A 24,517-nucleotide genomic window follows, 5' to 3' on the forward strand; every position below is an offset into this window, starting at 1 on the left:
CTCCTCCTCCTGCTGTCTCCCCTTTCTGAACGCTGCTGCTTTGATTATTTGTATATTTCAGCTGAGGGTTTAGAGACAATGCTTCATCCTCTGGACATTTTTTTTTTGTTTTTACTGTACTTCCCACCCCCCACCCTGCCTTTCTCTTTCTGCATATTTCCGCGCATACGTAAACATTCAGATCTAGAATTAGGCCTCTGTTGCAGCTTGGGAAAGTTTTTGGAGTGTTGCTTTTCCTTCCAGCACTTAAGAAAACCGTATCTGGTTTTTTTACTCTGTTTTGATGCCTGCTGTTATCAGTACTGTCAACTCTGGCTGGCAGAGCCCCCCTAAGCCATCAGGGAAGGTTTTCCTCCCCCATCTCCTTCTTCCTGATCTTATTTAAACCGAAGGCACCATGATTTTTATCTTTCTGTTGCATTTGTACCCCACCTTTCCCTTCAAGGAGCTCAAGGCGGCATAGGTGGTTCTCCACATCCTCATTTAACCCTCACCACAACACTGCGAGGTACAGCTACTACGCCGAGAGGCAGTGGCTGGTCCACCCTGCGAAATTTGTGTGTGGCCAAATGGGGATTTGAACCCAGGCCTCCCTGGTTCTAGTCCGACACTCTAACCATCCTGGCTACACCATGCTGGCTCTCAAAAACTCACTGGGAATTCCTCAATAGTTAACTGGGAATTGAACCTGGCACACTCGGAACCATGGCTTCTCTGTTTTCGAGAGAATGCTGGTTTTTCTACCAGTGCATGTCAGAATGGGCTGTTTTCCCCACACTGGTAACAATAACAATACAGTCATACCTCGGGTTGCATACTTTCGGGTTGTTTACTTCTGGGTTCTGCTGCGCATGCATGCGCAGAAGCGTTCTGTGCGCTTCATGCGTGCGCAGAAGCGCTCTATTGGCGTTTTGTGCATGCGCTAAAGCGCCGCTCGGATTGAGTACTTTTCGGGGTGCAAACAGCACCCTGGAACAGATTGCGTACTCAACCCGAGGTACCACTGTAACAATTTTTTGATTATTTATACCAGACCCATCTGGCTAGGTAACTTTTAATTCCAATTTACAGATAACCCCTTCATAGTTCCTTCCATTTATAGGGGTTTCCCTTCTCCTTTGGGGAAGGCCCTATATAATAATAATAATAATAAATTACTTATACCCCACCCATCTGGCTGGGTTTCCCCAGCCACTCTGGGCGGCTTCCAACATTAAATGAAATAAAATAATCTATTAAGCATTTGGAAGTGGGAGGGAATTCCCAATCCCCACTTTTATCCCTACTTGCTTTGCAACCCCCATTTAACCTACCCCCGTGCAAACCCTTTCTTTTCCAGTATTCTGATGGTGGCATATTTTGGAGAAGGGATACCCTTCACACCCCCCCCCCCCAAATCGCTGGGCTCCATATATGCTTATTCCGCCCCCGCCTTTTAGGGTGGTGTTTGACAGACTTACACCCCCAAAAAACAGGCCCCTGCGATACACCTCTTGCTTCCCCTCCCCTCCCCTATGGCTCATGAATTTTATTTCTAATCTTTGCGCCTTCCCCCACCTTTTCACAGGGGCGGAACCCCCCCCCCAAAAAAAAGAGAGGGAAAAAATGTAATTCCATTGCACTCTCTTGCTCTGCTTCCTCCTGTTTTTTTTTGTTTTTTTTGCATGCGTGCATGCATGCAAACCCCGGGTTTGTTTGTGTGTTGTTGTTTTTTTTGCAGGAAGCAAAAGCAACAGAAAACACAGCCAGGCCTCGCCTCGCTCCCTTCCCCCTTCTCTCCCTCTGTGTATGTGTGTAGATGTGTGTGGCTGTGCGTGTGTGTGTCTCTCCTCTCCTGCTCATTTCTGTATGGCTGGCCACATTTCTCTTTCTCTCTCTCCCCCCCCCCCCCCCAAGTGCTGAGTGTCTGAGAGCCGTTGGCTGCTCTGAACCGTTTTGGCTCCTTCCCTTAGTAACAGCTTTAACATTCTGCCTCAATTCCTCTTCCATCTAAATCACACTCACACTCACACACAGAGAGATTGCTTATTATTAATATTAGTAGTATTATTACCTCCTCCTTCCCTGGGACTGTGATCTGTAATCTCTCCACCCCCCCTCCTCCACCATCCCCCCCTTTTCTTAAATCCCCACCCCCCAACACACACACACACAGAGGATCGGGATATAATTGAACACATTGCATTTTTTGGGTGGCTTTTTTGCGGTCTCTTTTTTTTTTCCTTTTTGGAGGCGGGGAAGAAGAAGGGGGGGCGCGCGCCCGGAGCTTCTCCTGCAATTGCAGACCCGTCTTTTTTTTTTTTTGTTCCTACATGCCTTACCTAAATATATATTTGTATTAAAAGCCAAGGAGGAAACTGCATTTCCACATCTCTCTCTATGTTTTTTTTCCTCTCGCTCTTCTGCCTCCATTGCAAAAGGAGGGGGTGAGAACGAGCTTTAACGGAGAGCCATCAATTTGCAAGGTAAGGAGAGAGTGGTTTTGTTGTGTGTGTGTGTGTGTTTTTTGCGCGTGTGTTTTAATCTTTGCTGCTTAAATGTACCCTTCGCAAAAGCTATCTGGGGCGGTGCGCCCCCCGGGGGGGGGTTGGTTGGTGGAAGGAAGGAAAGCCTCGCATAAAGTAAATGCAAAAGCCTTATTATGCCCGGGTGGGGGTTGGGGGGCTTGGAGAGAAGGATTTGAAAGGGGTGTGTGTGTGTGTGTTGAGACCAGAGGCTGGGGGTGGGGTGGGGGGAAGGGCGCCTGTGTTTGTAGAGAGTTGGAGGAGGGAGAGTGGGGGATGGGCAGGAGTGTAACATGCATTTTTCAACTTGGCCCTTTCGCTTCCCTTCCCCCCCACCCCAACCCACTGGGAAACCTGGATCTTTTAAGTTTAAATATTTTTCCCCCTCCCATGGTTGGGGGCGCAAAGTGTTGATTCGCCGCGTTTTGAAAGCACAAGATTGGGTTGGGTGGGGGTGGGGGCGCGCAGGAAAAGGGGGGGGGGGAGACCAGGAAGGGATTTGCACACAAATAAATGCAAGCCAGCAGCCATTATGAAGCAAGCTGGTTTTATAGCCTATTTTTAGACCGATTTTTTTCCCCCTGCAAAGGAGAAGAGTTTATGATTCCCGTGCATTTATTTCCTGCTCGAGAAAGACGCACGCACGCCTTTTGTATAATATAAAGATCGGAAGTGTGGTTTTTTATATTATTATTATTATTATAATAATAAAATGCAAAGGAGGTCAGTGGGGGTTTGTGTTTGCTGGAAAGCGGGCCGGGTTGGGAGGGAGGTGAAAGTTTTCTTTGGAAGGGTTTTGCGCCTGAAATGCCTGTTTGCAAAAGGAGAGGTTGGGGGAAGGGAAGCTGGGCTTGTAGCTGTGGCTGAAGCCGGGCTGGGAGCGGGGGAAGGGACTGGTGTGAAAAGAGGGCCTTGCCTGGCGCTTTGCTCTGGAGCGGCTTTGCAAGCGATGAAAAACACAAAACAGGTTCTGCCTTTTGTTTTTGCATTTATTCCTATTGGGGGGTGGGGGGGAAAGCACATTGAGGGGGGGTTCTGTTCTCTTGCTTCACCTGCTTTGGAAACTGGGGGAGGGGAGGTGTCTTTTAAAACTCCTCCAAAGTTGTTGAGGACAGATTCCTGGGTTTTAAGTTCTGGGGAGAACCGTTGCCTTAGCATTTTAAATTTTTTTTAGTGGACAAAGCACATGGGTGCATCTGCTTTAATGTGTCTAAAGCACACACACACACATACCATTTGTGCAGTCGGTATTTTTCACCAGTTGTTATTTTTGGAGGTCCACGTCCAAAAATGCTGAAAGAAGGCATGTGAAGCTGGTGTTTTCTTCTCTCTCCTTTTTACATCTTTTATTTTCTTTCCTTTGCCCAGCTTAAAAAACCGGGGGGGGGGAGGTGTGTTTCCAAGCCTACTTATTAGCAGGGTGTGGTTTCGCCTTCTGTCAGCAAAGACAAAATATTCCTGTTTATTATTATTATTCCACAGCCATGGGGAGGAAGGTATCAGATAAAAGTTGGGCAGCGTGGCTTGTCAAATGACTTTGGAGGTTGGGTTAGGGCAAAATACAGAAATAAAGCCAGCGCCCCCCCCTTGTGTATTAAAAAGTTCAAGGAAACACTCACAGAAGTTTTGGTCAGTAGATTGGTGTAGAGAACTTTTTTTTTTTTGCACAGTGTCCCTGAGTTTTGCCTACTGGGCTTGCTGACTCTCTCGCACGTGCTTTTACTTCCTCAATTTTTTCCACCCCTGCTTGTGTAAAGGAAGTTATAGCTGATTTCTATAAGGCACCACGCCGTTCTCATTTTCTAGCAATCTAGGGGGAGGGGACGGAGCAGAAATAAAAGGGGGACTTAATTACTTCCCCCCCTTGCGCCTGTGGTCTGTTGCAGTGAATATATGAGGGTATTGTAACTCTAAATTCTATGATTTTATGATTTCTGGTGATTTCCAGTGTCTCCTTGCAGTTTGGAGACACCAGCACCAACCAAAGTTTAAGATAAAGTTCAGTTTTCAAACTTAATTTTGTGTTTTCAAGCTAGGCCACATGTTGGGGCCTTATTGGCAATTTTGGTAGAATTTTCATAAAACTTGAAGCTGTGCCCGTGTGAGGTTTCCTGTTGGTTTTGACCCTCATTTCACTAGGGAGTAAACCCCATGGAACTTCGTAGGCCTTACGTCTGAGTAAATATGCACAGGAGAGCGCATTTTAGGCCAGGAGTGTGTAAGCAGAGTGAATGTACGCTCTTGGAGATAACCGTGGAGCTGTTGGCGTGAATTTTGCGTTAGCTGAATGGTGGATTCTGGGTAAAAGTTGGACAGGTTGCTGATTTGTTGGCAGCACTACTCATTTGAATAAAAAAAACTGCTTGAAGATTATTCGTTCTTAAGCATATTGTGGTTTTTATAGTAGTACGGGTTTATCGTTTTATGTTTGCATTCTCTTTCATTTGTATGGCGCGTAGAGAGTTTTATGGGCTGTCCCCATAAACAGAACAAATAAGTAAATAGATGTTGACAGCGTTGGACGCTTAGAAACTTGGGAGGATTTTGGTGGAACGCATGTGGTTGTAAGCAGGGGGCATGTCATTCCTGAATGCTGAACAAGTATCTGGGATGCTATTTTTGTTATATAGTTACGAAACAACGGATTTGATTTGATTTGACCTGGACATTTTGGTGATGATTGCGCATCGCATGAACCGTAAACCATGGTTTACCACCCACAAGTGCCCCTTTGATCCTCCCTGCTTACACTTGGAGGAAACCAGCCAGTGATTTAGTGTTGCATCCAGACCAGGAAGTGTGGTTTGTTTTGCTGCAAACAAACCAAGGTTTGCTGCTGCCTTACCAGTTAAACCAAACCAAATCCTAACTCTTAATTTCAGATGCAATGCCAATTTAGGAATCTTGGCTTGTTTATCTCTTTCCCAACACTCCCGGACTAAAGGGTGTGTGATTTGCTTGTGCTCTGTAAACTGTGGTTTGTGGCTTACTGTGGCATGCGAATGAGGCCATTGGCAACTTAGATAGAGATTACTGTTCGCACTCTTTGTAATTGGGTCATACCGTTACAGTAGTTGAATTAAAAAGTGTATTTGGGGGAGATAACATTCAGTCCATTTTCTTCCAGTGAAAGCATATGTAGGACCACCTTATTCTTCCTTTAAAAGAAAAAGGAAGGGCTCTGGAGTAATAACTTTGGTCTTGACCAAAGTTTGTTTTACCAGTGGGGTGTTCCATTTGCGGAAGCAGGAGAAGACTACTGCAGGGTGATCCTATGCGTCCAGAAAGTGTGTTTTGAATATATTATGGGTGGGGCTGATGGAGTGGCTTGTTGCCACCCAGTTGCCACCTGCCCCCCCCATAATTAGCGAATACACTCACCTTCCCCAGAGGCATAGGATCGTACATTCCCTAGGGAACGATTTCAACAAAACTTGGGACGTTAAGAGACAAGGGCTTTGAATAGCATTAATTTTTTTTGTAGCAATTCTTTGAGGCGGCCTAATGGCCGTGATTACTAAGTAGAACCTCCATGCACAGAGCAGTCTACCTCTGATCGCTCGGGTGCTGGGGGGCATAAAACCGGGGATGAGAGAGGAAAGTAAACTTCACACATCATTTGTTTGTGAGCATCCAGAAGGCAAATGGTCAACCGCTGTTGGGAACGGAAAGTTTGATGAGAATGACCACACTCTCATCTAACACATCTTTCTTTTTCTTTCTTTTTTTTAAAAAGCTTGCTTACTTGCAATATTTACAGGCCAACTTTCAGCAGAAGGCTGTTCACAACAGTTAAGATGATAACAAAGCTTGTCCCCCGGGAAGAATAAAACACCGGAACAGGATTTCTGGCTTTGGATAAAATGTTGTAATAACTAAACGTGGTGCATATTTGCTCCTCCCCATGCATTTAATCTGCAACTGCCCTCCCCAATAATATTCAGTTTCAGGTATTGCTCATTGTTTGCCCCAGAATCCTGAGATACGTGTGCTCTTTCCCATTCCTAGTAACTTACGTTAGTTATAGAGGTGCAAGGTTAACGCTGTAAAAATTGAAGGCATGCATGTGATTTTGCATTTTGGGTAGGCTCCCAGATGATTATGAAGAACACCTGGAAAGTGTTTAGTATTATTCCCTTCTGAAGCGTAGGCATAGGAGTAAGGGAAATATTAGTGGGATGTGTTTGGGCCTTAGGTGGCTGTTTGGTTCAGAGAGGTACCTTAAGGCCTAACACAACATGTGTGTTTGGGAAGTGGGTGCCTTCAATTATGTGGAGGAAACATACGGGGATTCTGGAACAGTTGGGTGCCTTTGCTACTCACCCCAGAGTTTTAGGGCAACTTCTCAAAAGGCCAACTGTTTTACAAGGCCGTGGATTCCTCTATGTGGCGGTAATGATGAATGCCTTGTGCAGTTGCTTTGAAGTTCTTAAGGCGTTGCTGTAAAACTGTAAGTGCAAAAAGCATTGTAAAACTTTGATTCTGGCTTTGTAGTTATTTCCTCAGCCACCTCAGGTGGTTGCCGGTGGGGCATGTATGGCTGACTCGAGAAAATTGCTTAAAAGTTCAGAACTCTCTCTCTCTCTGTGTGTGTGTGTTCGCGCACATGCTTGTTTGAGCAAGTAAAAATCAAGCATACAGAATGACTTCATTTGGCACAAGGCTGTGAAATTTTGCTCCAACATCTGGAATATGCTGCAGGGAGAAGCTGATAAGCAATGGTAACATAGCTCTCAAAAAGTCCTAGCGTCTCCATGGTGTAAGTGGGGTTGTGTGAAGTATGTTTTAGGGTGAGACTTGAACTCTGGACCTTGTCACTCACATGAGTCAGCCATGATGGTGTGCCAGCTGTTGTAAATAGTCCTATGTAGAATGCTAGCCTGTCTTGCTTTTTGCAAGGGTGGAGCTGTGGTCTAAACCACTGAGCCTTGGGCTTGCCGATCGGAAGGTCAGCGGTTCGAATCCCCACGACGGGGTGAGCTCCTGTTGCTCGGTCCCTGCTCCTGCCCACCTAGCAGTTCGAAAGCACCTCAAAGTGCAAGTCAATAAATAGGTACCGCTCTGGCGGGAAGGTAAACGGCATTTCCATGCGCTGCACTTGTTTCGCCAGAAGCGACTCAGTCATGCTGGCCACAGAACTTGGAAAAAACTCTGGACAAACGTTGGCTCCCTCAGCCAGTAAAGCGAGATGAGCGCCGCAACCCCAGAGTCGTTTGCGACTGGACTTAACTGTCAGGGGTCCTTTACCTTTTTTTAAAGCCATTTGAAACTGATGGACGTTCTGCATAATCGTGAGGTCTAGGGCCACTTTCTTAGAATTACAGAATAGTGGAATTGCAGAGTTGGAAGCCCCCTGCAATGCAGGAATATGCATTTGTCTTGTTTGGGGGTGTTTATTTATAATAAAGTGTCCTTAGTGTCCAGGGTTTGAGGATTCCTGTGAGTTACTTACTGTATATGAACAATCAAAATGCTAAAAAGCAGCACTAAGCATTGTTACTAAGTTGTTTAGGAATAGCAGGCTGGATAGCTCAGTCTGCAGAGCACGTGACTCTTAATCTCAGGGTCGTGGGTTCGAGCCCCACACTGGGCAAAAGATTCCTGCATTGCATGGGGCTGGTTGGAATAAATGACCCTTCCAACTCCTCCGATTCTTGAAATGCGCCCTATCTGTGTTGCTAGAATGCTCAGGGGCACTGTCACACACGGTGGGGAATTTTTAAAAGGGACGTAACCGGCCAAGTGAACCTGTTAACAATCTCCAGCCCCGCTTTTGAGTCTAAGGATGTAAAGCAAGAGTACAGCTGCTCTATATCAAATGTAGAGAATGGATATTTTGTGCACAGCAGGAGTGTTATAATAACCTGCTTCTCAACAAGCTCTTGAGATCAGTGTATAATACAATCTCCATGGACCATCTAGTCCCTGTATGTGCAGAATCATTCCCTGTAGCACCTATAAAATGGGTTAGAACACAACCCAACTACCCATTTACTTGCTTATTTGTTTGACTTCCTTTTAGGTGCTGGAGTCAACTGTGTTTTCCTCTTGAGACCCTATTTTTGGCTAATGTGCTTTTTGTGGTGCTCTGAGCGTGGCCTTCTCAGTTGTGGCACCGCAGCTATAGGACAGCTTCTCCAAGAAGGCCTGCCGCACCCCTTCTCTTTCATCTTCTTGCTCCAGTTAAGTGTTGGTCTAAAAACACTGCTTTCCAAAGTTTTTAACAGTTGCAGCACCTGAGTATTTGTTGGATTTTAAAAAAAAATGTAATTGGATTTACAATTGAAAAAAAATTGCACATAATTTGTCTGCTTGCAGAAAGATGATTTATAAATGTTACATAATACTGAAATACAGATTTTAATTGCCTGAATGTGAATAAAGTTAGTATGTACCGTAGTGACCGTAAAACGTAAATAGTCCTCGTGAAGCTAGTGGAAGAATTAGCCTTTAACTTTTACCTCCTCTTCTGAAAGAGCCACATCTTATTTATGTAAAACATATCCTACTTTTTTTTTAAAAAGAAACAAACACTAAAAAGAAATTCAAAGTCGCTTACATCTATTGCTGACCATACAATAAATAAATGTGATATAACACAATAAAAAAAACCAGTAATAGAGATAAACATCAGGAAAATGTCAATGCCAAGTGAGCAATAAATTACAAAACATCCAGCGCAATCATGTCTTTGCTAAATGTCGTCTGTTGTGGAGGATTACAAAGGCATAGGTCAGCTTTCCCCAATTCTTCCAGCTATTTTGGACTACAGTTCTCATCAGCCATCGCTAACTGGACTGGGCTGATGGGTGTTGTAGTCCAAAATGTATGGAGGGCACCAAGTTAAGAAAGACTCTGCAAAGTTTTGAATTGTGTATCTCCTAAAGTAGAAGGCACTTGTGACAGTTTTTCTGCATGGAACATCTCTTCCCTGTAAAAGAAGAAAATTGAAAACTCAGGGGTTATGTGTGAAGCGGTTTTCATGTAATGATTGAGGAGCACTTGTGGAAAAATTTTATGTACCTGTGAAGTAGGGGCATCCTTACAATTTAACTACATAACTGTGTGCAGATTAGTGTCTTTCAGAAACTTGAGAGTGTCAGGATGCAACCAGCTTTGCCCATATTTATTCCCCCTGCTGTGGGACTTTGTTGTACTTCAGAATCTGCTATTCCTCCTGAATATTTCTGCTTCCCAGTGTGGTGACTGAAGATTTGGATGTGCTGTAAAGCCCTGCTTTGATGTTGATTTCTCTCTTAGCAGACCATTTGTCCATCTAGCCTAGCAGTTTCTCTATTTTGATTGGCAGCAGCTCTCCCGAATCTCTGGGAGAGATCTGCATTTCACATCACCTGCTCTCTGATCCTCTTAACTGGAGATGCCAGGGATCAAACACGGGAACTTCTGAATATAAAGCATTTCCTCTGTTGCTGAGCTGTGGTCCTTTCCCATCGAGAACAAGGAGGTTTGTTTTTTCTTAAATGTTAGGAAAATTCCCTGGCGGTCCTCGTCCTACAGTAGAACAGACTGGACTCTAATCTATCTTCTGGGTTTCTAAACAGAGGCTGGACGGTCAGCTATCAGGGATGCTGTGGTCTGTGAATTCCTGCATTGGCAGGATGTTGTGTTGTGTTGGGTGAACTTCCAACGCTTGGATTATGTGAGATTCATGCTTGGAATACCTGCCACAGAGTGTGGAGATGGCTTTAAATCCGAATTGGAGAAATTTGTCTGTCCATTTTTCTTTCAAAATATGGTATGACTCTCTGATTGTACAAATCTTGGACTCAAGAGATTTGTTTTGTTGTAATGCTGGCTTGCGACTCGTTTGTGGTGGTGTTGAATTCTAGGCCTAATTAGTCTGTGTCACCTCAAATTCCTTGGCACCAGTATCAGTTTTGTGTTGACCAGTGTCACGTTCTTGGGTGTCACCTATTTATAGCACTGAATAAATATTTCAAATTCCTAGGGCCTGGCATTAAATTTAAAGATTCATGAATGACCAGGAGGCCTGGTTATTTTTAGTGGGCATGCAAACCGGGAGGAATACCCTTAAAGGAGTAACAGTGTTAGTCTTAATAAACCCACATAATTCTTAGGCGTACTGTTTGGCTAAGTTTTAGTGAGTGTAGATCCGTTTGCACTTCATGAACACAACTAAGTTAAATCCACTAATTTCTTCGGATCTGCTCTGGGTAAATGGGAACTGAGCACCACGTATGTGAGTTTGAGGGAAAATAAACCTCTCGCTACTCACTTTCCTAACACCCACCCCCTGCTCTGAACTTCAAATGACGGTTCATATTAACAGCATCTGCTGTTGTGAGAAAGGTTTCGTTCGTTCCCTCTGTTCCTTCCAGAACTTTCTCTCGAGCCCCAGCATGTTGGCGGCCACCTCACCCCTTCTGTCAATGGGAGGCATTGATGATGTACTGAGGATAATGTGAGTCCAGTTCTTTTTAAGGATGGTTCGGTGGTTGGCACTGCATCTAGCTTTGAATGGATGTTTAGGGACTGTCTTTCACTCTGTAATCATAATCTATAACAATCTTATAATCATAGAGTTCATTGGGGTCTTGTAGGCAGTGCTAGAAACTCAGCTATACAAGCTAGCCAACAAACAGCTCTTTGAACCAGGGCTACAGTCGCCAAAACGGAACCCCTAGTTGCCCTTTTTGGACCAGGTGGCTCAAAAGTCGTATTTTTGAAGTCCATCTTTTTGGTTCCTGAAATTTGTTTTTGGTTCCTGAAATTTGTTCTGATTGTGCTGATAGAATTCTACAGGATGTGTTGCTAATGTGTGAAAACAGGCAAGACCCAAGGATCCCCAGGCATGTGCCTCCAGATGGTGGAGACGTCCGGCACCATCTTGGCGCCTTAGCATCTTGGTTGCAAGTGGCCAATAGCCAGGTGTAAAATGCACCTGGCGAATTCTGAGCGCTGCTTGTTTCCCATCCAAGTTCTCAGAGCTGCGTACGAAACCAGAATGTCAGAACAGCCAACAGTATAGACATCTTCACGCTGAAGGTCCCAGGTTCAGTCCTCAGCATCTCCACTTAGGGCTTCCTGAAGCCCTGGAGAGTCGCTGCCTGTGTTCACAGTTGTGTTGGATGGCCTATATTGGGCATGGTGTGTGGGTCTATCCTCTTGAAGTTCTACTCTGGACTCTGAAAGCCAGCTTGCTCCGAAAGGCTTTTGGCAGCATGTCCAAAAGATGTCCTAGCCACGGTTCTCCAGACGAAGAGCCCCCGCAGAGCAGAGAGGCGCCACAGTCTCCCGGTATGCCCTTGCTCTCAGAAATGGCGCATGGATGGAATGTTCCAAGAGGATGCTTTGTTGGTCTGAGTGATGATAAAAGCACAAAAGGAGTTTTCTCTCTCCTCCCTTTCCTCCTTTTGTCTTGATTTCTATTTTGCAGGCCTGAGGGCAAGGCATGTCTTGTTTTCATTTACGTAGTGCTCACCAGAAACATCGTGTATTCAGTTTTAATTGGTGTGAGACACTTTGGGATACAGATTCCCCCTCCCCCTTTTTTAATTGTCTGAAGAGCTGGGTACAAGTACAATAAATACGTCTGACGTCTTGGGCATTTGGCAGTTTAAGGCCTTATTAGTCAAAAAGTGTCAGCGAGTTCTGTTGTGCCCAGAAGGCAGGCGGCACGGATACTGCCGCCAGGGCTTTTCCTGTCCCTAAGCGGCTCTGCCACACACTGCCCAAGGTGAGCTTCCTGATTATTTGCAATGCACGAGATCCAGGAGTCCAACACTCTGATTTCGCGGATGCTCACTGCCAGAGGTTCTTGCGGTTACTCTTGAGCAACGACGCTCCACACCTGCTTGTCTTTAAGGTGTTTTTATTGTGCATTCTATTTACAGTTTAAAGAGTCTGGAAAACATGTCTGCTTAGTCCGAGTCAGAACCTCTCAATGGCTTCTTTCTGTTTCGCGCCCAACATAACAGCTTGGGAACCCCAAAGCGCCTCCCTCTCGCCCTACGCAGTGCCGTGCACCTCAATTCAGGCGTCAGGGGGAAGGGCCATCCTTCTGACTGCTCTCCCGTCATTTCCTTCCCAGCTGCTTCCTTCTCTACTTGGTGTTGAAGCTCTGTTACGCTGGCAGAGCCTCTCCCCTCCCTCTCTACTTCCTGATTCCTGTAATCTGATCCGCTACTGGACTTGCTGCTCTGAGAGGAACTCGACCTGATGAGGGGGGGGCTGTTCCCTATAAGCCCTCCCCCTTACACCCCCTTATTATTTATTTGTTAGATTTATATACTGCTCTTCATCCTAAGGCCTCAGGGTGGTTCACAGAATAAAATACAGGATAAAAAGAAGTAAATAAGTAAAACAGAGCAGCAAAGCAATAGCCTCTCTTTCCCACAGGCACATTTAAAAGGCTGTAGAATCTCAATCAGCCAAAGGCCTGGTTGAACAGGAATGTTTTTGCCTGGCGCCTGAAAATATATAGTGAAGGCACCAGGTGAGCCTCCTTGGGGGAGAGCATTCCACAGACGGGGAGCCACTGCAGAGAGGGCCCCGTTCTTGTGTTGCCACCCTCTGGACCTCTCGAGGACGAGGCACACGAAGAACGGCCTCAGATGATGAACACAGAGTCAGGGTCGGTTCATGTGGGGAGAGGCGGTCCTTGAGGTGCTGCGGTCCTGAGCCGTTTAAGGTTTCACAGGTCAAAGCCAGCACTTTGAATTGGGCATGGAAACTAATTGGCAACCGGTGCAGTCAGGCAGGGTCAGCGTAGTATGCTCAAACCCATTAAATAGTGCTGCTCCCAGCAGCCCCTTGAACTGTCTTGGTTCATGTTTATCTGATGTTCATTCATTCTCCCCCCCTCCCCACCTCACTCACCCATGGTTTTTTTTTTGGGGGGGGGGGGGAGGTTGCTTACTTCATTCTGCACCAGCTAAAGCGTTAATTCTAAGGTGGCAATGTTAGAAAATCAGATATAGAAGGTAATGGCCAAATGTCACGTTAAACCTAGGTTGCAGTCGCCACAATGGAATGTCTAGGTGCCTTTTTTGCATCATCATCATCACCATCATTTCTATACAGCTTTATATTTTAAGGGGGGGGGGAATCTCAAAAGCGGTTTACAACACATTTAAGCATCAAATAAAACAACTCAGAATAAAAGAATTCAAGCTTCAGGGAAAATATTTCAGACCCTTCTCTGACATTTTCTTCCTCCCCCATACAGAGGTGCTTTAGGGAGGCAGTGTGGTATAATGGTGAGTGTCGGACTAGGACCTGGGAGATCGGGGTTCAGGTCTCCACTCAGCCACTGGGTGACCTTGGAGTCAACCACAGCCTCTTAACCTCCCTCACAGGGTCATTGTAGGGATTAACTGAGGAGGGGGTTCTACCATGTACTCCTTGGAGAAAATGGTGGGACATAAATGCTCTTCTGCTTACCTGCTTAAGAAAGCTGGAGGGGCCAGCCACATGGAGATGTCAGTTGCCAATCTGGCAACCAGAGATCTCCACGTAGTCACAAAACGTGCCTGGCTCTTGGGGAAATGCGGACACTCTTAGGTGGTATGGGTTTTCTGGAATTTTGTTATTGCATTGGAACATTTTCCTATGCAAATCAGGGTGATACGTATCATAAATCTTTAAAAATGGTATTGGGAAAGTTTCTGAGGCCTCCTTAGTTTTATCGAACTTAGCGTACTTCTTTTATTTTGCTTTTCGGCAAAGCTGAAAACATTGAAACTGCAAAACTTGCCTAACGCTTATTTGCAGTTGGTGTCCATTGTTGCGAATGAACTTGATGTTTTTCTTTTCCGCCGAAAAATAAAGCAGTGTTCAAAATTCGCTAGGTGCCAGGAGCTACGGGCCACTTGCGACCAAAGTGAAGATGCCCGGGCGCCAAGTCGGCGGCTGACGTCTCCACCATCTGGAGGTGCATGCCTGGGGATCCTTGGATCTTGACTGTTTTTACACACCAGCAACACATCCTGTAGAATTCTGTCCTTTATATTTTACCTGCACAGTCAGAACGAATTTCGGGAACCAAAAAGTCGAGTTGAAAAATGCGACTTTCGAGCCGCCTGGCCCGAAAACGACAGCCAGGCATTCCGATTTGGCAACTGGTTTAAGGACCCGTTTGGCACCTAGCTTATATATCTTGAGTTTCTAGCATTGAAATGAAGCACTGGAAATTATTCTGTTTGACATCACTGCTGTTCTGTAAGGGAAGCCACCTGTAGTGTGTTCTTCAGAAGTCTTGCGTAGAGGTTATGAAAGCGTGAATGACATGAAGTGCATTCCATGAACGACTTGGAAGTACGTAGAAGCATTATCCCGGTAGGGTTTCCGGTTTCCAGCAGCAGCCTTTTTTTTTTTTTGCTAAATATCGCGTGGCATTGGAAGAGTCAGCAACTTCTTCAGAGCACCTTGGTGGGAGCTGGTGCTGTGTCGATAGCATCTAAGGAACGGATTGAGGCGAATTCAGAAAAAAAACAACTATTTAAGTCCAACCCTGCCTGGAAAATGAAGCGGCTAAAAAATATTTCATACTAGAAAGAAGCATCCGTCCGACCCATGTATTCTGATTAAGCCACTGTGGGATTTAGCCATTGCTGGCAAGAAGATTGGGAGATAAAAAAATTAGTGGAAACGAGGAGGTGATTGACAGCACGCAAATAAAAGAAGAAGCAACGCAAATTTCCAAGGCTGGAGGAGAAATTCATTTGGCCCATATTTTAAAGTAAGCTGGCCTAATTCTCTGTCCTTGAATTATATGAAGATTGGATCATGGCTATAGATTGGATTATGCATTTCTCTGATTTTTGCGGGGGTTTTGGTTCAAGTGATATGCAAAAAAAAAGCGTATTTTGCAGAAAAATGCATTGAAAGTATACAGAAATGTATTTTGGGGGTAAACGTGTACAATTGAACCACAGCCTTTTCAGACTTCTATAGATCTGCAAAATAAAAATAAAAACGGGGCAGAACAGATGTATGACTGGGTGTATGTGAAATGGGCACAGAATTGGGGAACAGGCCGATCTGCCCATCTCTTAATTTATACAGATTGAAGGTTCTTTTGAAATTGTAGGTGCATTTTCAAATCCTAAGGCTACAATATTGGCTTATGTCTATCTCTTTTTTTTGCACTGTTTCACACAGAATGTGACCTTTTTTAATGTTGAAAGTTGGAAGTTGGAGGCATGCCAAGAAAAGGGGGGGGGGGGAAGAAACCTACATTATATTTCGCCTCTCATTATTTCTAGGTCCATGCATCCCTTGCTCCCTGAATGATTTTGAGAGTAACTTTCCAAGTAAGGATGGTGTAGTTTATCCTGCCGAGTTCATGAGAAATATGTGCAGGTGGCATTGAAATGTATTGCAAAAGCCTTTGGGGGAGATTGGTTACGGAAGTGAGAAACGTTTATAAGATGTAAAATAATGCAAGGTAGCTATCACTGTCCAGTCATGCACTGACAACAGAGTTAGTTGTTCTCCATATCTTGTGCTGTTAAATTTAGTCCAGGATTACAGCTTTGGCCTCTGGTTGAGTGCCCAGTTTTGCAGATTTGAGTTGCGGTTGCCCCAGATAGGATCTGGCGGCTATGGTGCGAGAGGATGCTGGACTATATGCTGGTAGGTCTTTAAAACTGCAGGGCTGTTCTTATGGAAACGGCTGGTGAAATGCTGCTGTCATGCAGATGCACAACTTGAAGGGGTACCGAGATCAGAGGACAAGCTTTTCTACAGCTTAAAGAAGAAGCTTCTGTAGACCTTCCTATTGAGGAGAGATGATGGCCAACCTGGGTGGAGTTGCTGCCCAGGGCAGCCCTCCAGGTGTTGTTGGACTGTAGTTCCCATCAGGCCTGGGCGATACACAGTGGTACCTCGCAAGACGAATGCCCTGCAAGACGAATTTTTCACAAGACGAATGCGTCTTGCGGTCTGATGGCGACTTGCAAGATGAATTCTGTTTGCGAAAAATTGGTCTTGCGAATCGCGGTTTCCCATAGGAATGCATTGAAATTTAATTAATGCGTTCCTATGGGCAAAAAAAGAAATTTCATTGCATTCCTATGGGAAACCGCGATTCGCAAGACGATTTTTTTGCAAAACAAATTGACTTGCGGAACGAATAAAATTCGTCTTGCGAGGCACCACTGTATTGATATATTGTCCAAAGCCGGTTTGCTATTGGTTTCATAATTTTTGACCTGGCGATAGATCGTGCATGTGTGTTAGGGCTTGCAGAACCAGTGGTCAGGGATGATGGGAGTTGTAGTCCAGCAGCAGGGGACCCGAGTTTGAGAGACTCCTGAGTTACGGCATCTTGTTGAGGGGGGAAACTTAGCTCTACTGTTCAGCTCCTTAAGCAATTTTTATTTTTATTCTAATTCAACCCAACAACTATCCAAACAGTGTTCTCCCCCCCCCCCCATACTTTCCCTTTTCCCTTTTTGTTATTTTGGTAAAGCTTGAGAGATGATTGTAGTAAGCGAGCGCTCGGCATCTGCCCCTAAATGCTCTTTGATGAACTTTTGTTCAAACTGCAAATCTTTCCAGGAAGTCGTGCTTGCAAAAGAATACCCCACAGCTCTGCGGCTTGACATTTTGCATTTAATCTGTTGTGATTTTCCTCCTCCATTTTGCAGCTGAGCGAACTTGGCTAGGATATATGTCTAGCAGTAAGGTGCGGGCCATACCTGCTTGCTCCTTTCTAAATAAAAATGTACGCATGTGTAAAATCACGTCTGGAGGAAACCCTCCAGCTTCTGTGAGGGGGATGGGGAAGGGGAGAGTGGAACGGCCAGTTACCTTGGAAGATGCATGTTTGCCAGTTGATGGCAATGCGCCAATAGCCCCTTTCTTCCAACTGAGTTGGCTTGTAGGGGAAATTGGTTGGCAAGTGAAAGCTTAATTTTGATTCTTTATGTGCAAATACCCTGTGCTGCAGGAATGTTATGAGCAACCCCCTTTTTTGTGGCTTGCAACATACGTAGTTCCGGTTTTGGCATTTTAATGCAGGTAGCCCGGAGCTGAGATACTAAAACGTGATTGTTGTGTTTCTGAAACTACACATTAGGCCAGGCATCTTAGCAACATGCCACCCTCCGGATGTTGAACTACAACTCCCATCATCCCTGGCCATTGGCCTTGTTGTCTGGTGGGAGTTGTAGTCCAACAGCATTTGGAGGCCGCCATGTTGGGTTTCTCTGAGTTAGACTTCCTGTAGTTCCTTCTGCATCTGCTTTGACTGCGGATGCTAATGTTGCTTTCAGTATGTTGCTGTGGGTTTCCTTGTGGTTTTTTCCTTTTTAAATTTCTCACTTTCCTCCCATCTTTTTAAATTTCTCACCCCCCGCAAGACCTCAGGATACCAAGAACACTTAGACAAAGGCCGAGTAATGTATTGGCTGCACCTTTAAAATTGGGGGGCGGGGCGGAAAGAAAAAATACCCGAATATAACCGGCCTTTCCCCTTCCTCGCTCTCTCCCTTCCCAGCCTTGGGGGAGGGGACAGGGGACTATGCACAGGGCGGGGGCCGTTTTGCCGCTCTCCTAGCGCTGTTTTTCCCGCGCTCCTGGCTGTGTACCGTAAGGTTGCAAATATAAGCCACACTTTAACTTTTCATGGTCGGAGTTTGGGGAAAAAAAAGGTGAGGCTTATATTCAGGCCAATACGGTAATTGACTCAAGGTCACCCAGGGAGCTTCATGCAAAAGTGGGGGTTTGAAGTGGGTCTCCTAGGTCCAACTTTCTTATCCCAGCCCTAAATATGGTTTTGATTATAACTCGCATCATCCCTGCCCGTTGATCTTTCTGGCTGGGGCTGATAGGATTTGTATTTTAACAACACGCAGAACGCACCAAGCTGCGACCAGTTCAACACACCGTTGGGTTTGTTCTTGTTTTCATTTTTATTATATATTTTATGTTTTTATGTTGTGATTTTATCTTGTGAACCAGCCTGAGGCCTGCGGGTACAGAGTGGTATACAGATTTAATAAATGTAACAATAAGAACAACAACGTAACACAGATTCCTCAAACTTTTCTCTGGTATAAAACCCTAATATGAAAACTGCTTTGCGTCCGACAGTTGGGAGAGCATAGAAATAAAAAAATTGATTTTGTTTGTTGACCGAGGCAGACAGCCAGGTAGCAAATGTGCACGGCCAATCCTTGAGTGCTACCTAAACTCCCCCAGCTTGGAGTTATCCAGATGTTGATGCATTGCATCTTCCATCGCTCTCTGAGAGCCTGGCCAATGGGCAGCGGTGATGGGAATTGTAGCTCCAAACATCTGGAGGACATCCAATTCTGGAAGGCTGCTGGAGAGCAGAGAGCACAAGATGCATGGCCAAAACACAACTGCTCAGTCCTTGTAGTTGAATGTAGCCTGTCTTCCCTGTAATTGTCAGATGTTAGAAAGTTCAGTGGCCTGTTTTGTGGACATTAGGGTACGTGGGCAGGATTCATCGAGTAAGTCCCACTAGCAGAAGCTCATGGAAAGACTTCTGCTAGTGCAACCCCCAGAACAGCCACCCAGAGTGGCTGGGCCAACCCAATCAGACAACAACAACAACAACAACAACAAAAACGTGCGGCTGTAGCACTATGGAGTCATCTCGATGTTGGTTCCCAACTTTGCATGCATAACAAGAGCTAATGATTGGCTCTTTGATTAAATTCAGGTTTTTACTCCAAACTTGGTGGTAGATTCACTTTGTGTGCAAAGAGGAAGAGCGGACAACCAGAAATTCCCTCTTTCAGTTTTAGGCAGGCAGTGAACTTGGTGCCTGACTACTCAACTCACTCCTTTCCTTTGTATTACGTGGTTAGTGTTGTCCTGCCTGCGGGGATAATGTGTATGAAATGCGATGAGAACTCAACAGGAAAGCATGATATAAATAGCTAAGCATTTATTCTTTTCTTCTATGTTGCTATTTTGCTTTTATTACTCGTGCGTGGAGGCTTACGGCTTTGGAGCAGACTTCTCCAGCTCTGGAGGAAGGGACCTTACCTTCGCAAAGTTGATCCCTTCTCTTCCGGTAACGCAGTTGTGGTTATGTGACCTTCTGCTTGCTCAGGCATGAAGATCGCTCAACCTGCCATATCATTGGGGAACAAAACAAAACCTTGGGTCATACTCTGGCCATGGTGAACTAGAGCATATTTACAATGGCTTCTAGCGTGCCAATGGCCCTTGAAATCTGAAGAGTTGGATGCTTCTTCCGCCCATGATTTGCGTGTTCCTGAGACCCAGTTCACATGTAATGCTAAGCCACGCCTGAAAAGGAGGTCATGGCGCCACCTTACCCTGGGCTAAGACATGGTTTCGACTACTACATCATCTAAACCCGGCTTGTGGTTTGCCTCAATCCAGAGAAGCCACAAGCTGCGGCCAAGGTTTGGTTCTTAATCAAAGTGACTACCGGCAAGTTTTTAGTTCTCAAGTATTTATTTCCCGAGCAAGCACGCATGCTAAGTGACTACTACGGCAATTAAATCATACCTGTTTGCAATTAAACAATATCTATGTCTGGTCATTTTGCAACGCCAACTCCTTACTTCCAAACCAATTCCTTTGGTGCTTCCGGAGGGGTAGGCATCCTGTGTCCTTCCGGATGTTGTTGGGCTCCACTTCCCATCAGGCCCAGACAGCGTGGCCCAAAGATCAAGGGTGATGGGTGTTGGTGCCCCCTCCACATGGTGCCAAAACTACAGGTTCCCCACCTCTGAACGGGTTGAATTTGTAATTCCTCTAGAACTTGTAGAACTGGGGAATTTTCTTTGCTTCCCTATGCATATGCAAGGTGACACCACAATGTTTGTTCAAGGTTATTTATTTGAACATCAAGTGTCCAGAACATTCTAGAAGTTAATGGTAGTTATTGGGCAGGATGGTGTTTTGCCCTGGTATAGGAAGTATATGTCCGTGCTACATCAAATCTAAGTGATTCACACAATAATCAATACTCTATCAATCATCTATCACCTGCCCCTGATTTATTCATTTAAATAGGAAATCAGGGCTTATTTTGAACCATGTTTATTTTTATTTGAACCATGAACCACGAATAAAGTTTAATTTGAACTTTAAACCATGGTTTAGAGAGTCAGGAGTGTACAGTGTTTTGTGCTTATATTTCCCCCTCTTAGATGCTGATCAATTCTGGCTTGTTCTAAGCACTCTCCTCCTCCTCCTCCTCCTCCTCCTCCTCCTCCTCCTCCTCCTCCTCCTCCTCCAAAAAAAGATTATTTAAACAGCCCAAAGGTGCTTATGGAATGAATAGTAGTAAAAAAAGATAAGAAGATTACCTGAATGTGCAGACATACAGTATTATTAATAATAACCTACTTCACAAGAAAACGACATTTGCATTGCTGGGATATCGGGATTAGAGAAACGGTGGTTAGTGCTAACCTCTAAACTATTGCAAACCTATTTCAGATTCTTGCATACTCATGCAGTGGCACATTCCAAACCCGCCAAACTGTGGTTAGGAGAATCCTAATGTGATTATTTTGTTTGTTTTTGCGGTATGCAGTTTTGTGTTTTTATATTGTAAACCACCCTGTGATCTTCCACTGACGAATGGTATAGCAATTTAATTAATAAGAAAAGCAAGTTATATTTAAGGCACATGTAACTCAGCCATATGTATTGAAGAAACATACTAAGTACAGAAAGTAATAAGTCCAATTAAAAACATACATGCAACGACAACACTTCCTCACCCTGAGTGACTGCTTTTATTGGCTATACGTTGATTTACAGTGAAAATCTAGCCTGTGGACTGTTTGCCGAACCCATAGTAAGAAATGCAGGAGGTCTCTCTTCAGAGAACAGTGCGACTTCAAAATATTTAATTATGTTACAGAGCCTTTAAGGGAAAGCTAGGCTGTGTTCCAAGCCATCGGGCACGAGAAGGACGGGCTGCTTGAGCTCACAAACTGCTGAAAAGTGCTTTGAGTTCTGTTCCAGAGCATTACAAGGGGTGATGCTTTAGTGCCTGTCAACCGTGGAAGCAGCAAGAAGCCTGTTATAGGCACTTGCAGCCTGACAGGAGCACAGCTAGGTGCTTGTTGGGGTGTGTGTGTGGGGGGGGGGACACACCCATCACCCGAATATGAATATGCAGATATCTCTCTTGACTGCAAATTTAGACCTCTGAGCAAATGAATACGGTGGGAATCTGGGGTCTTAATGCTCTGTAAGCCAAATGTGAGGGACAGGGGATATCGCGAAGTCCCTCCCCTCCTGAGTTCAAGCCCATCCCCGAGCACAGGGGAAAGCAGAGAGAGTTCCGATTCCAGTGGGGAAGCAGGAAGTCGTGTCCGAGGCTCAGGCAAGGTAGCGGAGCCAGGGCCCCAGGTGGGACAGGAAGGGGCAAATAAGGGGGGGAGACCCATCCCCCCAACTCCGGAATTGCGCAGAAAGCGGAGGGGAAAGAGGATGGGTCTACCCAGGCTTTTGTGTTGGAGAAAGACGCGCCAAAAGCCATTCGGAGGTTCTGAACCCGACTGAACACATAGCTCCGTGTAAATAGCAATGACTTCAGCACTGTAAATACGCAGCACCAATAAAAGAATAAAATGCAGAGCTGTGTAGAGTCGTTACTCTGAAGTAGCCCGCTCCGGCCACTGTGACACCAAATATAATATAATAATTTTTATTATTTTTTGCAAAATGGGGAAGGGGCAGTAGTAACCCTAGGGCTTGGACCATCCTCTGAAAATGACCCCTGCGGTCTAATTCTATGCAAGCTTACTCAGAAGTATTGTACTTCTTCCATGTATAAGACGCTCCCTATTTTGGGGGACTCCAAATTAAGAACACACCCCTCAGCACTACCTGTGTATAAGACGAGCCCCAATTTTGAACCTAATATTTTGGTTAAAAAACCTAGTCTTATACACGGAAAAATAACGGTAACTGTTCAGTTGGGACCCGCTTCCCAGAAAATCTACATAGAACCACAGCCTCTGGTCACATCCTTACTGTATATCTAAAGCTCATGGCTTCTCCCACAAGCAATTCTGGGAGCAGCAGCCCAGCACTCACGGAACTACAATTCCCAGCACCTTTAAACTACAGTTCCCAGGATCCATGCACTTTGAAAGTATCCTGTGGTTGTGCGGTGTTTTGCCCAGCCGTTCTTAACCTTTAACCCGCTGCCACCCGTTAAGCTTTTCTCCAAGCCCGTGAGTAAATAATTAGGACACTATGCAAAAGCTTTGTTCTGATTTTCAAGTATATTAATGAGACGTGTTGGTAGGCACCTTGACCCTCAGTCCTCTGTGATACTGAAATGGCCACTTTTCTTACCTATTTGATCCATTTGTATGTTGCTTTGGAACGTAAAGGTCTTGGGCCGCTTGTGATAAAACGAAAAGCAGTTTAAATTCGAAGCAGGACATGCCGTTAAAAGCTCTGAAAAAATGCAACCAGAGCAAAAGTCGCTGCACCTCTGCAAAGTTCAGAGCCCAAGCGTTGGAAACAGAGATCCTCAGACGACATAAGTTATTTAAAAGACCTGGGTGAACAGAAAGGTCTTCACCTGGCCAGGAAGGTGATGCAGCAGTCCTAAGGCTAGGCAAAAGGTAAAGGTAAAGGGACCCCTGACCATTAGGTCCAGTCGTGGACGACTCTGGGGTTGCAGCGCTCATCTCACTTTACTGCCGAGAGAGCCGGCGCACAGCTTCCGGGTCATGTGGCCAGCATGACTAAGCCGCTTCTGGTGAAACCAGAGCAGCGCACGGAAAAGCTGTTTACCTTCCCTCTGGAGTGGTACCTATTTATCTACTTCCACTGCATGCTTCCAAACTGCTAGGTTGGCAGGAGCTGGAACCGAGCAACGGGAGCTCACCCCGCCACCCTTCTGATCGGCAAGCCCGAGGCTCTGCGGTTTAACCCACAGCGCCACCAGCGTCCAGTTCTGAGACTACACTTGACTAAAAGCAAGGGAAAAATGACCAGAGTAGATTCTTTGTGTGGATGGCATATTATGCTTTGTTCTGCTTTGCCTCAAACAGGGCAGGGCCATTCTTCTCTGTTTGCTTTTTGCTGCGCATTGTTTTTTGAGGGCCTGGAGCAGAAATGCGCCATTTTTATCCTCCGAGCGCATCGCGAGTGGTATGCAACTCCCCTCCACTGTCCCTCAGAAGCTGTTCGCAAGGTGGGGAAACGGGTTGCCACAAATCCCAAGGCTGTCAACTCAGCGAAGAGTAGACCTGCAGAAATGCACGGACCTAACCTAGTCACGTTCCATTTGCTCCACTTTGAGCGGAACCCCAAATATCCCCCATTTGCCCCACCTCAAAATTCTGAATGCTCCCTGCAAAGGTTTGTATATTACTGGGATCGGTCCTGCCATTGGGCAGAGTGAAGCAGCTGCCTCAAGAGAGCAGAGGCTGAGAGGCAGCAGGAAGTCGGAGATGTGTGCTCCTTGCTGCCTGTCCGGCATCCTCCCCTGTTGCCCTCAGGTGTAGTGGAGGATGCTGAGGTCAGGTTTAGGGAATGGGGAAGGTACCCTCTTGTCCATGGGTAGGCAAACTAAGGCCCCAGGGGCCAGATTCGGCCCAATTGCCTTCTCAATCTGGCCCGCAGACGGTCCAGGAATCTGCGTGTTTTTACACGAGTAGAATGTGTGCTTTTATGTAAAATACATCTCTGGGTTATTTGTGGGGCATAGGAATTCGTTTTTTTTCTCCTTCCAAAATATAGTCCGGCCCCCCACATAGTCTGAAGGACAGTGGACTGGCCCCTGCTGAAAAAGTTTGCTGACCCGTGTTTAAGAGGGACAATGCACATATATGTTTAAGAAGTATGTTATCTTCTAGCCTCTTTTCTTCAAAGGAGGATGCAAAACTTGGATTGATTGTGTGTGTGTGTGTGTGTGTGTGTGTGTGTGTGTGTGTTAACTAGTGGGCTTTGGGTTGTCCCCGTCCCCTGAACCCAAATTTTGCCAGAGGCTCTGTGCTTGCAAGGCAGCTGAACGCACAAGTCTGTGAAGCCCTGTTCAGAAT

The 24,517-nt window shown here is 45.5% G+C and overlaps 1 protein-coding gene across 3 annotated transcripts in view; it reads left to right on the forward strand.

The window, feature by feature from the left end:
• The first annotated feature begins 1,944 nt into the window (after positions 1-1,944).
• The window catches only part of TBL1XR1 (TBL1X/Y related 1), a 157,125-nt gene continuing 134,552 nt past the window's right edge, over positions 1,945-24,517 (forward strand). Inside the window, exon 1 of one of the 3 annotated variants that reach the window (XM_035133426.2) lies at positions 1,945-2,465. The gene's annotated coding sequence lies outside the window, so the exon portion shown is untranslated. Of the gene's footprint in view, positions 2,466-3,314; positions 3,472-24,517 lie in introns of those variants that run through there. The other 2 variants (XM_035133424.2, XM_035133425.2) reach the window with 2 other exon arrangements.

This window comes from Zootoca vivipara, chromosome 5 (genome assembly GCF_963506605.1).
Source record: "Zootoca vivipara chromosome 5, rZooViv1.1, whole genome shotgun sequence".
Taxonomy (NCBI): Eukaryota; Metazoa; Chordata; class Lepidosauria; order Squamata; family Lacertidae; genus Zootoca; species Zootoca vivipara.